This window comes from Primulina eburnea, chromosome 2 (genome assembly GCF_022965805.1).
Source record: "Primulina eburnea isolate SZY01 chromosome 2, ASM2296580v1, whole genome shotgun sequence".
In the NCBI taxonomy this organism is placed as follows: Eukaryota; Viridiplantae; Streptophyta; class Magnoliopsida; order Lamiales; family Gesneriaceae; genus Primulina; species Primulina eburnea.
In genome coordinates this window covers 37555339-37567294 of record NC_133102.1, presented here as the reverse complement: position 1 = coordinate 37567294, position 11956 = coordinate 37555339, and the positions used below count along the sequence as shown (strand labels likewise).

The window sequence follows — 11956 nt, the reverse complement described above, 5'->3', positions numbered from 1 at the left end:
ACTTTATGATATCCAACTTCAATTTCTTAAACTTCATGATATCCGATTTTCAGAAAACAAATTTTCAAGGCAGAGGTATCACTGCTCTGACCAAATGTTAGAGATTTTCTCATAAATCATGTTTTTGCACGTATATATGAACATGATATAATATGCGGAAGCTAAATCGAGAATTACCTCCGGCCATTGAAAATTTGTTGAAGCTTTCTGTTTTCCTCTCGGTTGAAACCTTCTAAACACTCCAATCTCTCTATAGATGGTGTATTATTCTGTATGAGATTGTATATCTAGAGACCTCAATGCCTTCGGTATTTATAGGCAAACTCATACCATCAACGAGTTTATTATGGGAGCCTTATTCTCAAAGGAAGAGTCGTGTACGCATCTAAATTTTCTTGGTCGTCGCCAATTTCAATTTGTACACGCTACTTATTTTAATATGTGTCACATTTTTCTTACAAGAAAGTGTACGAATAATCTTCATAGCTGTGCATGCAAAGGTGCTCGTCCACTAAGTGTCTGTCATTTATTCACTATATATTGTCTTAGAAAAGTTGATCCAATAACAGAATATGTGGCTCATGTTAAGATTTAAACCGACTGATAAAAAAAATCTGACAATTCTCTTCCGCAGCCATTAACGTGATACAACTTGTGTTAGAGTGGATGCCCTGCAAGCCAACGGTTGGCTAGGGAATTTATTGACTCAAGTGTAATAAACAATCTTTATTTTAATATAATTTATCTTTTAATGGTTTCGTAATACTTTATCTGTATACCCATGCAAGCAGCATAGATAAAGTCCTTGATTATGCTTTAATACAAATGAATCGTAATTCGATGTTGAAACTCATTTGTAAACACTGCATATTCTAAATTCGTTCCTAGTCAATTCAGCCGCCTAAAACATGGATAAAGGCCGCTTGAGCTCGAGACTAGCATCTGTGATGTTGTGTACTGCGTTTCTTGGTAAGGGCATAGAGATGTCCAAACATACAGATAGGTAGTCATATGATGATTATACCGAACAACCCTCCCTCGGACTTTCCAAGTGGTTATCATTCATCGAGAGGATAAGTCCGTGGTTATGATTGTACACCATTAGTCCTTACGACCCGGGACAACACTGAGGCTCTATATGCTAGGGCTGTGCTTTGACTCGTTTACCGACTCCAGGAGAGTCATCAGGTGGCGAGGTTGGGTACAGTTGCGACACATATAGGAGCCAGTGCATTGTAGTCGGGGATTCACCGCTCACCTACGGGTGTGGATATCCTGTGTGATCTAATGAAATAATAGTGCATGGAATCTCTGGCCAGAGTATGAGATGTACGTTAGAGAAGGAGTTCTCAACTAGTACACGCGATGCCACTATTATAGTTATCACATAGTTATCGAATTAATATGCAACCCTCGATGAACCAATGGTTGCAGATTCGATCGGGATATATGAGATGAAGGGACCGTACTGTACGTTAATCATAATCGACTGGTTCTTGCAGGCACTATCAGTGATACCTAGGGGATCATGGGGCGATGCTACTAGACGCTCTTACCATGATCCGGTGGGTGCAATCAGAAATGAGTTCTGACATTTTTAATCAAAGTGTTGATGAAAAGAATGGGGCTAACTAGGGTAAGCCCGAATAAGAATAAATATTATTCTGAATCACAAAGAGTTGTGAACTCACGGCTAGCTGTATCCCTGAACCATTGAGGGTCACACAAGCACTGGATCGTTTGTTCCCGTTGAGATAATAAATTCAAGGAGTTGAATTTATATTATGATATAGTAAATTCAAGGAGTTGAATTTATGATAATTAAATTTTGGAGGTGATAAAAATTCAAGGAGTTGAATTTATAATCTAAATAATAAATTCAAATGTTGAATTTATAATGTATTTAATTTATTAAGCTCAAAAGTTGAGTTGATTAATTAATAAATTAAATATGGTGGGTAATATGTTTAATGGGCTTGTAGGAGTACAAGTCCAACATAATAAATAATTAAAGTTTTAATGGACTTTGATTGAATTAATTAAATTAGTTGGACTAGTCCAATTAATTAAATCAAGCTCATTAATGTTAATTATGTAATTAGAATCTATAGTTAGCTTAATTAATATGATTAATTAAGTTAAGGGTGGATTAGAAAAAATAATAATAAGGATTTTATTATTATTGCCCAAGGATTTTCAACTCGAGATTTACCAAGATTTGCTTGCCTAAAGAATCTTTCATTATCTTAATTAATTCAATTAATTAAGTAAAATGAATGATTAGTATTAAAATAAGAATATTTCTAATTCTTAAAGATAGCATGCATTTTTCGGTGGGTTTTTTTTTTCCGAAAAACGAGAATCTCATATCTCAATTCATTATAAGCACTCTCGAAAATTCTTTCAAAAAGCAAGAAAAAATTTGGCTTAAATTTTGAGTCTAATTTTTCGTGTTATATCTCTACGCAAAATCTCTTCTAGTTTTTCTAGTGCAAATCAGAAGAGGAACGAACGTTCTAGTCGTGGACCTAATTTGAAGGAAAGAAAGGAGTCTTTTGAAGAAAGATTGTAGGGATTCATCAAGAGCCAGATCTGTTATACCGGATCGGTTGGTGTCCAGTGATTTATTCACCAAAGGTATAATTTTCTAACATCCTATGTATGTTTTGTTAAAATCATACGAGCGCTGAAACATATATATTTTGATTGTCAAAATAAAATAAAAATTTTAAAAATTCCGCTGCGTTTGGGCGTGTAGAAAACCGAGATCCAACAATGGTATCAGAGTCAGGTTCTTTATATCGTATGATTTTAAATCATACAGAATAATTTATTTCTAACCACACAAGAAACTTTTTCAGAAAAAATTGATGCACCATAAAATTTTATTTTTTCCAGATTTTCGAAAAAAAAAAAAATTAAATCTGCCCGGAACTGTTCCGGGCAGTCCGTGCGCGCAGGCGCCGGACGCCTGCGCACAGCGCGCTAGAGCAGCGCCGGACGCCTGCGCCCACCGCGCTAGCGCAGGCGTCCGACGCCTGCGCGCGCGTCGGCGCGCCTGTGCGCGTTCTGCGCGCACCGGGCAGTCGCCGCTGCCCGAAACATTCGGGCAGCGCGGGCGGCTGCCCGAGCGTGTCTCGGGCACCGCGCTGAATAATGAGCTTGTATTGTTTGGGCCTAGGGTGCGATTTTCTGATTTTTCAAATTTTGGGCAAAATTGATATTTTTGAAAATTGGTTCAATTTTTATTTTGGAAAATTAATTTTTGAAAAATTAATAATTTTCTTATGAAATAAATAATTAGAATATGAATTTAATTATTTATGGTAAAAATGAGTTTTTACAAGAAATCAATTATTATTGATTTAATTGGAAATTAAATAAATGAGTTTATTTAATTTATTAAATTCTTTAATAATTGTGGTGGTTAGTAATATAATTATTAGATATATGATTTATCAATTAATTAACTTGTTTAATTAAATTGATATTAATATTTGATATTAAATGCATGAAGGATGATCGAGAGCCTTGACCAATGTGTTAGGTGTATGTTAGGATATTTTACTGTTTTATTCGTTTTTTTAATATTTGATATTATTAAAGTGGGCCTGGTTTATGGCCCGTTCCCACCCCATGAGATATATCCCTTATGTGCCATGGCTATTTAAATGTAATATTAGAAATAGTGGGAGATCAAGACTGGAAGATAGTGGGCCCGATGATCAAGACGGAGACATGTAAAATATTGGAAGCTCTTGTAATAGTTGCATTTGCATCCCTGCATTCACCTAGGTTGGACCTGGATCCATGTATGGCTCACATGGATCTAATAGCGTTGGCGATCGATCATCCATATTTATTGTTGAATGTCATATTATGATATATATGCGATATATAGTAGTATGCATGTATGTATATTATTAGATAATATAGTTGCATGAATCCGGCAAACATACAAACTCGTGGCACGCGATTTTTAAGTTAAAATGATGAGACAATTTTTAATTAAAATCCCTCATTTTGAATATGATTCAAAATTTATATCAAACCGAATAAGTAAAAATTAAAAGAGTTTAATTTTTCCTTGCCTTCCATCAACCATGGTTGCATGTTGATCGCTACCCGCGGACAGTGTCTGGCTCATATTATTGGGGAGGCCTGTACGCCGGAAAGCTGTGACTTCCACCGGACATATGATGTGAATTGAGTGGAACTCCCACGACTTCGGCTCATATTATTGGGGGACTCATGGCGACCGTCCACTACAATTCAATATTGATGGGTTGGTTTGACACGTGAAAATAAACGGCGTCATATTATTGGGTCCTTATTAAACGTGAGACAAAACACGCGGAGGTTGCATAGGGATGCAATTGCATTCTACCTTTTAGAAATTATAATTGGCTGATATTATTCGGGATTATAATTGGCTAATTGGACTCTACGTGCCCACTAAGGAAATACGATTTCTCTTTTTCATTAGAGGGTGGTGGAAATGTCAAAATAGTGGGAGGGAGATTTATAAAATAAAATCCATATTTTATATCTTAAAATTATTTTAAAATAATCAGCAACCATTATTCTGTTTCCGCATCAGTATATTTTCGATTTCGTCACGTAATCAATTTTTATTATTAACAAGCTAATCGAATTTAATTTTCAAGACTGGTTGGGAAAACTGTTCTGAATTCAGAGAAATAGCATACACACTAATGTCAGTCTTGTTGAACTGACAAAGAATGCAAGATGGTAGGACCATAATATGCAAGCTAAAGTGTAACATGCTCGCTTCTATGTCAAATGAACTGTAGGGACAGTTTGAGGAAATGTTGAATGCTGCTGACATTCGAATGTATGTGCAAGAGTTGCATGGTGCATGAAACTCGTACGATAATGCACACCACATTCAAGGAGCTCGTGACTACACATATGCAAGATGGGGCTTTGGCCCATTAGCGTAGTGTACGTATGACTGTGCTTATTGAAATGTAGTGGGCCTGGAATATGTGATTCCCAACGAGTTACTTGATAACATCAATTTGTTGTCTTTATCTTCCTCATTTGACGGGGTTATGGTGAACTTCAATTTGAATAAGATAGATGATAGTCTTGAAGAGCTAGTCAATACGCTTATAACTTATGAGATCATCATTTTCTTATGGGCCTCTCGTCAGACGAAAAATGGCCCACAAAGTAAGGGAAAGAAATGTTCTGCCCCTCACAAGAAAAACAAACCCAATAAGAGGCAAACTCTGAACGACACTTAAAGGGCCTACAAAGCCTGATAAGTCAGAACATATTTATTTCACTGCAAGAAGTCCGGAAATAAGAAATTATATGCGCCAGAAATGTTCTGGAAATAATAAGTGAATGTCCAAGTACACACTATTTCAACAACAAAAGAAAGTTAGATGATCCAAATCCCACACAAATATGGCATGCTAGACTAGGTCATATTTCCCAAAGAAGGATGCACAAACTAGTGGGAGAAGGCATGTTTGACTCGTCAGACACAAATTCTCTACCTGCTTGCAAATCCTGTCTAAAAGAAAAAATGACTAAGACTCCATTCGATGGAAACGTGGAACGTGCACATGGTCTACTGGATTTGATCCACACAGACGTTTGTGGCCCGCTAAGTGTTAGCACAAATTTTGGGCATTCCTACTTCATTACCTTTACAGATGACCATTTGAGGTATGGGTGTGTTTATTTGATAAAACACAAATCTGAAACGTTTGAAAAGTTCAAATAATTCAGATCTGAAGTAGAAAATCAGCTGGAAAGAAGTATTAAGACACTTCGATCTGATCGAGGTGGAGAATACTTAAGTGCTGAATTTTGGGTTATCTAAAAGAGAATGAGATTCTCTCACAGTGGACTCCACTAGCAACACCACCATTGAATGGTGTTTCTGAACATTGTAATCGAACCTTGTTGGACATGGTTCGATCAATGATGAGATTCACTGAATTGCCTACATCGTTTTGGGGTTTTGCGCTTGAAACTGCGGCAATGTTGTTGAATAATGTCTATACTAAAGCAGTGGATAAAACATCATATGAGATATGGATGGGTAAAACTCTCAAATATTCTTACATGAGAATATGGGGATGTCCTGCTTACGTGAAGCAGACAGTGGGAGACAAATTGGATAGTAGATCCACTTTATGCTACTTTGTAGGATATCCAAAGAATTCTGTTGGATATTATTTCTATCATCCCAATGAAGCAAAATGTTTGTTTGAAGAAATGCCATTTTTTTTGGAAAGGGAATTTCTATTAGATAGAAAAGGCAAGATGATAGAACTTGAAGAAATTCAAGATACTCCCTCAACTTTAGAAGTTGAACCTAATCCCCAACAACCAGTAGTTGAAGTACAAGCTCCTAGAAGGTCTGATAGGGTTATTAGACCACCTGCAAGATATACGCTTCTTCATGAACAAGGCCATGATGAGTCTTGTGTTGGATATGATCCAATGAATTTCAAAGAAGCAATATCTGATACTGATTCAACCAAATGGCTTGAAGCCATGCAGTCAGAAATGGACTCTATATATCCAAATCAAGTCTGCACATTAGTGGATCCACCTGAGGGAATCGTTCCCATAGGATGGAAATGGATCTACAAAATAAAGCTTGGGGCGGATGGGAAGGTAGTGACCTTCAAAGCAAGACTGGTTGCAAAAGGTTATACTCAAAGACAAGGAGTTGACTATGAGGAAACTTTTTCACCGGTTACTATGATTAAGTCCATTAGAATACTACTAGCCATAGCATCATGGTATGACTATGAGATTTGGCAAATGGATGTAAAGACTGCGTTCCTCAATGGAGACATCAAAAAGAAAATTTATATGTCTCAACCTGAGGGATAAATATCAGTAGGAAGTGAGCATAAAGTATGCAAACTTCAGAGATTAACATATGGTCTCAAGCAGGAGTCAAGGAGTTGGAACCTCAGATTTGATAGCACTATCAAAGAGTTTGGTTTTTCTAAAAATCCTGAGAAACCATGTGTGTACAAGAAAGTTAGTGAGAGTGCAGTGACATTCCTAGTACTTTATGTTGATGATATCCTGCTCATTGAGAATGATGTAGGATTATTGAAATCAACTAAAGTATGGTTAGCCAGTAAATTCTCCATGAAGGACATGGGTGAAGCATCCTATGTATTAGAAATACAAATCTATAGAGATAGATCATAAAGGATGTTGAGGCTCACCCAAGCCACATATATCGATACCATTATAAAACGATTCTCTATGGAAGAGTCCAAGAGAGGATACTTACCAATGTGTCATGGTATTGCTCTATCTAAAGCTATGTGTCCCAATACTGATGAAGAGATAGAGATGATGACACGTATTCCATATGCGTCTGCCATTGGTAGTATCATGTATGGTATGATATCGACAAGTCCTGATGTTGCTTACGCTCTGAGTGTTACAAGCAGATATCAGGCGAACCCTGGTCCAATGCATTGGAAGCCGTGAAAGATATTCTTAAGTACTTGAGAAGGACTAAGAATTTGTTCATGGTTTATGGGGGTGGAGAATTGAAATTGGAAGGCTACACTGATTCTAGCTTCCAATATGACGTAGATGATTCGAAATCCACCTTTGGCTTTGTATTCATGCTATATGGTGCGGCTGTCTCTTGGAAAGGTTCCAAGCAAGACACCGTTGCGGATTCCACCACTGAAGCTGAATACATTGTTGCATCTGATGCAGCCAAAGAGGCAATTTGGATGAGGAATTTTGTCCAAGTGTTGGGCGTTATTCCTAATGGAGTTGATCCAGTCCCGTCGTACTGCGACAACACTGGTGCCATTGCGCAAGCAAAGGAAGCAAGGTCTCATCAGCGATCCAAACATGTACTAAGGAAGTTCCATATCATACGGGAGATTGTGGGAAGAGGAGACATCAGTCGAAAGAGTCCCTCTGCAGATAATGTTGCTGATCCACTTACATAGCCCTTGCCAGGACCATTGTTTCAGAAGCATCACGAAACAATGGGATTAAAGTTAAGGGTAGTTGGCTCTAGGGCAAGTGGGAGATTGTTAGAGTGGATGCCCTGCAAGCCAACGGTTGGCTAGGGAATTTATTGACTCAAGTGTAATAAACAATCTTTATTTTAATATAATTTATCTTTTAATGGTTTCGTAATACTTTATCTGTATACCCATGCAAGCAGCATAGATAAAGTCCTTGATTATGCTTTAATACAAATGAATCGTAATTCGATGTTGAAACTCATTTGTAAACACTGCATATTCTAAATTCGTTCCTAGTCAATTCAGCCGCCTAAAACATGGATAAAGGCCGCTTGAGCTCGAGACTAGCATCTGTGATGTTGTGTACTGCGTTTCTTGGTAAGGGCATAGAGATGTCCAAACATACAGATGGGTAGTCATATGATGATTATACCGAACAACCCTCCCTCGGACTTTCCAAGTGGTTATCATTCATCGAGAGGATAAGTCCGTGGTTATGATTGTACACCATTAGTCCTTACGACCCGGGACAACACTGAGGCTCTATATGATAGGGCTGTGCTTTGACTCGTTTACCGACTCCAGGAGAGTCATCAGGTGGCGAGGTTGGGTACAGTTGCGACACATATAGGAGCCAGTGCATTGTAGTCGGGGATTCACCGCTCACCTACGGGTGTGGATATCCTGTGTGATCTAATGAAATAATAGTGCATGGAATCTCTGGCCAGAGTATGAGATTTACGTTAGAGAAGGAGTTCTCAAATAGTACACGCGATGCCACTATTATAGTTATCACATAGTTATCGAATTAATATGCAACCCTCGATGAACCAATGGTTGCAGATTCGATCGGGATATATGAGATGAAGGGACCGTACTGTACGTTAATCATAATCGACTGGTTCTTGCAGGCACTATCAGTGATACCTAGGGGATCATGGGCGATGCTACTAGACGCTCTTACCATGATCCGGTGGGTGCAATCAGAAATGAGTTCTGACATTCTTAATCAAAGTATTGATGAAAAGAATGGGGCTAACTAGGGTAAGCCCGAATAAGAATAAATATTATTCTGAATCACAAAGAGTTGTGAACCCACGGCTAGCTGTATCCCTGAACCATTGAGGGTCACACAAGCACTGGATCGTTTGTTCCTGTTGAGATAATAAATTCAAGGAGTTGAATTTATATTATGATATAGTAAATTCAAGGAGTTGAATTTATGATAATTAAATTTTGGAGGTGATAAAAATTCAAGGAGTTGAATTTATAATCTAAATAATAAATTCAAATGTTGAATTTATAATATATTTAATTTATTAAGCTCAAAAGTTGAGTTGATTAATTAATAAATTAAATATGGTGGGTAATATGTTTAATGGCTTGTAGGAGTACAAGTCCAACATAATAAATAATTAAAGTTTTAATGGACTTTGATTGAATTAATTAAATTAGTTGGACTAGTCCAATTAATTAAATCAAGTCCATTAATGTTAATTATGTAATTAGAATCTATAATTAACTTAATTAATATGATTAATTAAGTTAAGGGTGGATTAGAAAAAATAATAATAAGGATTTTATTATTATTGCCCAAGGATTTTCAACTCGAGATTTACCAAGATTTGCTTGCCTAAAGAATCTTTCATTATCTTAATTATTTCAATTAATTAAGTAAAATGAATGATTAGTATTAAAATAAGAATATTTCTAATTCTTAAAGATAGCATGCATTTTTCGGTGGGTTTTTTTTTTCCGAAAAACGAGAATCTCATATCTCAATTCATCACAAGCACTCTTGAAAATTCTTTCAAAAAGCAAGAAAAAATTTGGCTTAAATTTTGAGTCGAATTTTTCGTGTTATATCTCTACGCAAAATCTCTTCTAGTTTTTCTAGTGCAAATCAGAAGAGGAACGAACGTTCTAGTCGTGGACCTAATTTGAAGGAAAGAAATGAGTCTTTTGAAGAAAGATTGTAGGGATTCATCAAGAGCCAGATCTTTTATACCGGATCGGTTGGTGTCCAGTGATTTATTCACCAAAGGTATAATTTTCTAACATCCTATGTATGTTTTGTTAAAATCATACGAGCGCTCAAACATATATATTTTGATTGTCAAAATAAAATAAAAATTTTAAAAATTCCGCTGCGTTTGGGCGTGTAGAAAACCGAGATCCAACAACTTGGGCAAAGAGAACTCAACTCAGGATTCATTTCCTCAGGTGTGGCGGTGGTGGCGACGGTAATGGTAGCATCTCCCTCCTCATTAGTCGGGATCGGAGGTGGAGGTTGAGGCTGTGACGTTGTGCCCATAAGCACCTTCGAGTACGCCCATCGGAAAATAGTAGAGGTTGTGCTCCATTGCACCGACCACCGGGTGTAAGTGAAGAAAATAGGAACGTGTCAGAGCGACACTTATATAGTGGGTAATTCCTCCTATGTTCTTTAAATTTCGGGAATAAATTCTTCAATTATTTGAATTATTTTTAAGTAATTGTTATTTCGATTTTCACATATTTTTTAATAATCAATTTTGTTGATGTTTGTGTTTAGCTTGTGAGTTATTACTTTTTTCATCGCATAGTGAGATTGGGTGAGGAAAATTGGATTACTGGTTATTGTGTTTCAAGTTGTGAGAATGTTCTGTTCTTTTACCAGAAATTGGAATATCATGGTTTCGAAGGTTTGAATTGTTTCAATTTTTATGGTTTTTGCATTCTACTTCCAATGGAATACGATTATTATCTAGGGGTTCAATCGTGATTACTGCTACCTATTCGCAAGGAGAATTTTTTTTGTCGTTTTAAGTGTCTAACTAGTCAATTTGTTACTTGTATTTTATTGATTATTATGTAAAAATAATCTTTATTTTAATAATATGAAATGTTTTTACCAAATTATGACATTTATTTTATGTATTTACTCATGCAAACTGTATATACAAAATCCTTGAATATACAATAAGTATCACGAGTTCTGTCTCTTTACGTAAGATCATGAAATTTATTAGAAAACGTACAATAAATTCTAAATTAGTTCATAGTCGATTCAACCACTTAAATAAGGATAAATCGCTCGAGCTTTAGAATATCATCTGTGATGTAAACGTCGTGTTTCATTGGTAAGGGCGTTAAGATGTCTATTCATACAGATGCCAGATGCATGATAATTTGATGATGCACTGAATAACTCTCTCTCGATTTTTTCAAGTAGTTATCAATTATCGAGTTGAATAGTTTGCGATTATAGTTGTTAATTAAGTTAGGAAAGTAAAAATTGTCTTTTTAGAGAAAAAATTTTAAATTTCACAAAACTGGCAGCTGTCAAAAAATAGATTAGTAGAAAATTTCAACCTTCGAAATATTCATTTTTCATTATATGAACCAAATTTATATCATACATACATCAGCGTTGTCTGATTTTTTATCATAGTTATAATATGTTCACAATAATCTATTTAGTGAATTTAAAATATATTAATTAAATAATAAATTAGTAGTCATGATGACTACTAGTATAAATTCTATGGAATATTCTAGAAATGTGTATAACTAATTTATGATTATTTAATTTTATATATGTCTATATATAAACGTAGAAGGATTAAAATATTATATATGTTATCAAGGAGTTTATCATGTATATAACAAAAATATATACAATAAACAAATCAAGAAAATTGAGTCTATATTTTCTCCTTCTTTCTCCACTTGAAAGAAAATTTCGGCCCCTCCCTTTCTTGAAAATTCTCGGCCTAACACTCTCATACATAGAGTCGCTGTGCCGCCATCCCGAAGCCGCCAAAATTTGAGAATTCCGGTAAATTACGATGATCTAATCTCGACGCAAATTTTGTTGAGATTTCTCATATTGGTTATATGAGAAACAAAGTTTTTGATCGTGGACATTATAAGGATATTAAAGAAAATTTGTATAGATTTACAAAAAGAGCTAT

At 35.9% G+C, this 11956-nt stretch overlaps 1 long non-coding RNA gene across 1 annotated transcript; it reads left to right on the top strand.

The window, feature by feature from the left end:
* The first annotated feature begins 560 nt into the window (after nt 1-560).
* LOC140824678 (uncharacterized) lies at nt 561-10484 on the top strand. The gene is made up of 2 exons (XR_012116442.1): nt 561-642; nt 10175-10484. It is a non-coding gene; the product is annotated as an uncharacterized lncRNA (long non-coding RNA).
* The last annotated feature ends 1472 nt before the right edge of the window (nt 10485-11956 follow it).